Source organism: Geospiza fortis, unplaced genomic scaffold, assembly GCF_000277835.1.
Source record: "Geospiza fortis unplaced genomic scaffold, GeoFor_1.0 scaffold1, whole genome shotgun sequence".
NCBI lineage: Eukaryota > Metazoa > Chordata > Aves > Passeriformes > Thraupidae > Geospiza > Geospiza fortis.
In genome coordinates, this window is record NW_005054320.1 from 7,929,587 (window position 1) to 7,935,996 (window position 6,410).

Below are 6,410 nucleotides of genomic sequence, written 5' to 3' on the forward strand. Positions count from 1 at the left end.
AAGTGGCACGCTCCCCTCCAGGGGAGCCTCTCCAGGGCTGAGGGGATGGGCAGGACTCCTGCCTCAACCTGCTGGCAAGGCTCTTTCTAATGGACTCATTGCACAGATCCATACAGAAGCCTGGTACAGCCCTACTGATTCCTCTCATGGTCTGATTATCCTGAAAATCACTGGTACAGTTCTCTCCATTAATTTTTTTCATCCCTTCCTTTTCTTACCTTGTTTCCATTTCTGATTACAAGCTAAAGTCTCTCTACCTACCTTTGTCTTTTCTCTCCTCACATGTTATCCCTTCACTAAGCCCATTCTTCTTTCATCTCTTTTATTCTCCTCTTTCCTTGATATTCTTTGCCCTGTTCATTCTTCCACAGGCATCCATGACCATGCTGTCTTCTCCCTTAAGAACCACGCACTCTCTCTCCAAAAGTCAGAATCCAACACCACTTTTTTCCCTCTCCAATAATTATAATTTTATTTACTTCTTTTTAAAAACATACGTGGGCTGTCAGGTGCAGGCTGATATTTAAACTTCAGCTCCTTAACTCAGATGTTAACTGTGACACACAAATGCAGAGAGCAAGCCTACACAGCCTGATAACTTCAATTGTGCTTCAATCCTCTGCAGCACGTCTGTGCTGTGCCAAACAATGGATTTGTGCTGCCCAAAGTCCTAAAAACAGATCAATAGCACCAAGGACCATCCAAACACACAGCACCTTTCTCAAGACATCTGTTCACCCACCACGCTTAGATACATGTTTAAATTTTATTAAAAAATGGGAAAAGACATTTTGAAACATAACCACAGTTGCTTTATTGAACAGCTTTGATTTCAGCAAACATTTTAGACACCACATTGCTGAAGGCAATTTAAAAAATTCCTGCTTGTGCCAGGGACTGCCACAATGAGAGGGTAAGTTCTTTGCCCCCCAGGACTGCAAACTGGCTGGGATCTTGCTGGGGAAGCACACTGGACTTTCTGGTACTCCATGATTCTCATAATTTTGCAGCACTTGAAGTACACTGCAGAACAAGTGGCTTGCAGCAATCTTCAGGAGCTTCCTTGCTCCTCATTAGGGGGCAGGGTGTCTTTTACATCCCTCCTTTCAGAGTGTATCACTCTTTTAAACTATTGCTTCTACTCTGTCCTGAGCTCTCAAGTAATCAATCACCTTCCTACACAGGTTTCGTTGAAACTCTTACACAAGCACCTTTATTGAAATTGGTCCTTGAGCACAATTTCCCTCTATTCAGAGATGGCTCAGCCCTGCTGCAATAAAAAATCCTAACCTGTACCATTATCCTCACAACACCTTGGTAAGGGATAACCCTACCTACAGTTTTACAAAGAGGGTGCTTAGGTGCATGGCAGACTGATTTAGCCACAGGCACCCAGGAATCCTGTGGCCATAGCACATATCCCAAGCTTTGGGCCAATGCACTGCACACCAGTCCACCCAAGCACATCTGCTTCAGACACTGTCCAAAGAAATGGGCACCAGTTGGCAGTGCCAGTCAGCCATGGAAACCCAATACTCCCCCAAAATGTGAGGCAGTTTCTTAGGAAGGGAGGGCTCTTTTTGTTGTCTCATTGCAGTAGCTCAATGCTACAGCATCTACAGACAAGATAGCAGGGAATGTTGTTAAGTGTCAGAAAAGGGATCTTTCTTGTTAAAAATCAACCTTGAATTTGAAAAGCTTGGAGGGCTTGGAAGACTGACACAATGAATGAGACTGGCAACACTCCTGGCATTTCCAGCCTGCCACAGATCTCCAAAGGCAGGGACAACCCCCAAAGAGACCACAGGGCTGTTTGCCAAAACAATGACATCAGATTTGCAGTTGGGTAAGTGAAGAACTACAGAAAAAACACAGCAGGCTTTGCCATGTAAAGCTATCTTGTATCAGCTCCAATAAAAATATCAGCCAACAACACAACCAATTCTAAATGAATTGGTCATTAAATGTATCAGCTCAGTGTGGGCTGTGCCAGTAGCTTTCACACAGAAACAAATGATGCCTATGAATCACCAAATTCTCTCCCCTGCATGAAATCTTTTGTAATTTTCCATAGATCATGTGTGGTGCATCACAGGTGTAACTAATCCAAAGTCCCTGAAAGGTGAAAGGCATCTTTCACTGCGCTAGAACAGTGACAAGTAGAGAAATGATTTATTAAGAGACTCGCATTTCTGAAGAATGATGTGAGAAACTGAAGAGGCAGGGCCAGGGGTATGGCTGCATGCTACACTGCCGAGGGGACAAGAGTAATGAAGGTAGGGAATGCAAGAGATAAAAGAACTGCTGGGGAAACTGGAACACAGCCAGGTCTGGGAAGGAAACAAGGGCTTGCCTACAGCGATTTCCAACATCACACCCAAGCCCTCTAAGAGCCTTAAGATGACAATACTCATCACACCCTCATTTGATGAATCCGTACAGAAGAAAATCCAGACATATGTGGCCATTCCAAAAGAAAAATCCTATTTTACTAGGTTAGCTAATGTTATCAAGGAACAAAAGGACATTCCCATGCCAGCTGTAGGAGAAAGATGACTTCCATGAGGACATGTGCTGCTTCCATTGCTCTGTGCTTATGCTGGCTGAAGTCTTCTAGCAGTGACAGGCCCTGAACGGATGCACCTCTATGTGCCTACTGACAAGTGCAAACAGGAGGAGAAAAGGAAACTCAATGCCTCCCTAACCAGCGTGAAATAGGGAAAAACCCAAGGCATATTGACTACACTGCACCATGTTAACTCACCAGCTGAGGTCTCCTCATCTCAGCCTGTCATCTCCATCACCTCCACAACAGTATTTCTAACCTCATTCGAGGGCCAACACTGAGCCAAGCACAGTAACTTTAAGCTTGAGCAAGCACAAACTCTTCTCGTGAATCTTTATGCACATTCCACCTTTTAATCACAAAACACTGTCTTCTTCCTTCTTCTTCCATCCTTTTCTACATCTCTAACTCCTTTGCACCCATAGGTTTTCCTTTACTAAAGCTGCACTGTGTTGCTGCTTGAGGGAAAGCACTTTTTTATCTTGCTTTCCCCCCTCAAAACCAGGCATAAAATGGTTTAGAAACCAGAATGAGGACAATATTTGAAGACTTGGAAATTTTTCTATGTTTAAATTCAGCCACTGGAGAGAAACACTCAGGAAGAAAAGTGGAACAAGACACATTCCTCTTCTCCCATTCCCTGAATCCTTTGGCTCAGTAAGTAGGATGAAGGAATGAGTAGACAAGATATGGAGTAGAAAGATATGGAGTTCCTCTGTCAGGATGCTCAGCACAGAAGGAATGTGTGCATTTTTCTGCTGCAAAAGCATCTGCCAAGAGCATAACACATTTCAGACAGATTTGCTTTGTAATTAACAGCTTAAAGCCAAGGAAAGGGCATGCCTAATCCTAGGTCTAAACCCAGTTTAAATTACAGCAAGACTTGAAAGCTGCTGAAATACCTGACCTAAGAAGCTTCTAGACACCTTTTACTAAGAGAACTCTTCTTAACTTGGCTATTCCACAAAAAATAATGGAAAAGGACTTCAGTTGTCTACAGTAGAGGGCTCAAACTACATGAACTGAAGCAACTGGGGCTGTATGCCCAACTTTGTCAGACTGCTCATGCATTTTAACATACAGTTTTAATTACCTACTCACATGGTGTTCCATGCAAGGTGTTTCTGATTCCCAGTGACTGAGCACTCATTCAAAGTTTTATTTTATTCTCTTTGCTCAACACAGAGGCACATGCTCAGATCCAGAGCTCAATGTTTTCAAGGTGTTTACTGCTGTGGCAATAAAGTGTTTTCACAATGCTGCAGTGGAGTGGCCCACTGCCCTCACCAACACAATGAAGGCCATGAGATTTACTGAGGCCAAGAGATTAAAGCCAAAAGGCCAGCTAATTACAAACTCTCCTCTTGAAGTGTGCAAAAATGCTTCATAGCATGACTTTTCAGAATTATCTCTTCAAGGCAGACTCCAGCTGCAGCTATGAGCATTCTGCACCTCTGCTCCCCTGACTAAAAATTTCCACTCATAATTTGAGGGAAGCACAATCCAAGCAAGGAAAACCTGTACAAAGTGGGAATCACAACATAAAAAACCCCACCAAACTCACTTTGTCAGTGATATTCAGCTGCTTCAAACAGGAAGCCACCTTTTTTCTTCCTACAATTTTCACTTAATTCCTTTACACACCTTCCTTTATTCAAAGATATGAAGAGGTCCTACAAATAACTGCTGTCTTTCATCACACATTCCTCATTCACTCCCTGAGCAGATCCAGATAGAAAACCACAGGAAAGAGAAGCTCTGTGGGAACAAAAAAGACATTCAACTGAAAACTGTGTCTGCAAGAGCACTATACTACTAAAAGAATCCCCTTCCAAGACACAGATGTAAATTAAGAATTAGACACTTTTTTGTAAGAGATGACCAAAAGTTCTGGACTGTTTATTTCTATCAAATTTTAGGAAGTTTTAGGATATTAGTGAACTACTTTAAAACAGAACTGAACGTTTTTAAAACACTGAAATAATGTGGGGAAAAAAAAAGTGGAGCAGCAAGTAGGAAACTGAATGCTGTCAATCAGAGAGCACCAAGAAGAAGACTTGTGCCTAAAATACTGGATGCATTTCCACAGAGTCAGGAGCACAGGCAGAAGGCCAGGAGAGGAGAGCAGGCTTAGGGGAGAGCAATATGGGTAATTAGAAATAGATGCCATTACCTATCAGCAGCCTAACCTACTGATGACCATGATGGGTGCTCTTTGATGCCAAGTACATTCATGCTTTCCTGAAAGAAATCTAGAACAGCACAGCAAGTGTCTCATGAGTGGCTAATAACAGCAAGTAATGTTGCACCACACAAACCTGAAAAAGGCCTTAGAGATCTAAGGGTAAGCAAAAAAGGCTAAACCATCACAGGAATGAATGTTTTGTTCTTCCTGAAATCTTTGTAAGCAGATGGTTTTAAGGACTTTTAGATTCTGCACATCACTTTCATTATTTTTTTAGGCAAGACACCTCAACCATAGCAGTGACTCTCCTGTATTAATATCCACCTTCAACAGGATGAGAATCTCTAATCCAATCTCAGGACCACAAACCTCAGGTGAGAGAGAAGACTGGCATTTCCTCTGCATGCCTGTACAAGAGAGGAAGAGGAGTTCCCAGGCTGGCTGATGTTAATTGACTGTGATGACATGATCCTGAGGAGTTTGACTCTGGCAGGAGCATTCTCCAGCCACCAACCTTCCTTCTCTCCAGCTGTGCACCTGCAGTGCCTCTGCCTGCTCAGGGCTGCATCCTGCTCGTCTCTGCTCACCAACTGCAGATCCCAGGCTTTTGCTCCTTTAGCTCTGCCCTGCAGCTCTTACCCAAAATACACCCCTGCCCTCCCAGCAGGAAAACCCTGCATCCCCCTGTGCACCTATTCCTTGTCCACCTGCTTCTTTCTCCTCCTTCCCAGCCCTTCTCCTCCCAGCTGAGGAGCCTCACTCAACTGCAGCCTTCTGCAATGGAGTGAGAACTGCACAAGAACACAAATCTGCTCCCCTCCAACCTGCCTCCTCATTCAACTCCTCTTCCTGGCTTTGGCCTCCTTCCTTGCACCTCCTAGATCCTTGCCTGTTCAACTGCAGCTTCTTTTCAGCTTTCACTGAAATTCATTATGGTTCTTGAACATTCTCAGAGAATGTTTCCTAAAGACAAAAGGAGCACTGAAGATGCAAGGAATGAGACACTCTGTGTCCGTATCAGCACCTCATCATTTCTGTGCTGGAAGAAACCTGGTGTAGCAGGACATCTGAAGAGCCAAACTGCATTTTTCCCATGCATACGCAAGCAGACAGTGAGAGATGTAACTGGCTGGGTGCAATGGAGCAGAAGACACTTAACCAGAACCACCCAACTTTAAAGACACCATCCTGTGAACATCCTCCCCTGTCTCCAGTGCCAACATCAGACCAGCAGGAAAATGTGAAAACGGCATTCCGCAAAGAACAGGTTATTCAACCTTAACTCATTAGCCCACTCATTGAGAAACAACTCCTCCGATGGATCTGCTCGGCTATTTTAAGCACGCGTGGGTAAAACATGCACTGAAAGTCTCATCCCCAAAGGGCAGAGTTTGAAGTTTTAAGCACCTTAAGGCAGGATGGTAAAATAGGAGGTACCATAGGAGGGCTCTGATAACGTTGCCAACTCCATTAGCATTTACAGAGCTCCTCTTCGGCCAGAAAAGCGGGGCTGCATTTGTAAACTGACGGCATAGAAAACCACCCTAACTACCGCCCCACAGATCCCAAAGTTATCTGTGCTCGATGTCTATCCCGGGAAACCACTGACAGCCAAGCTCCCGCTCCCGAGGGGCGGCTGGAGCTGCACCGGGCTCCTTT

At 44.2% G+C, this 6,410-nt stretch overlaps 1 protein-coding gene across 1 annotated transcript in view; it reads right to left on the bottom strand.

Moving 5' to 3' along the window:
- ING4 (inhibitor of growth family member 4) overlaps window positions 1-6,410 on the bottom strand; it is a 13,717-nt gene extending 7,307 nt beyond the window's left edge. The window contains exon 1 of the mRNA XM_014306850.2: window positions 6,159-6,410. The gene's annotated coding sequence lies outside the window, so the exon portion shown is untranslated. The remainder of the gene's footprint in view (window positions 1-6,158) is intronic.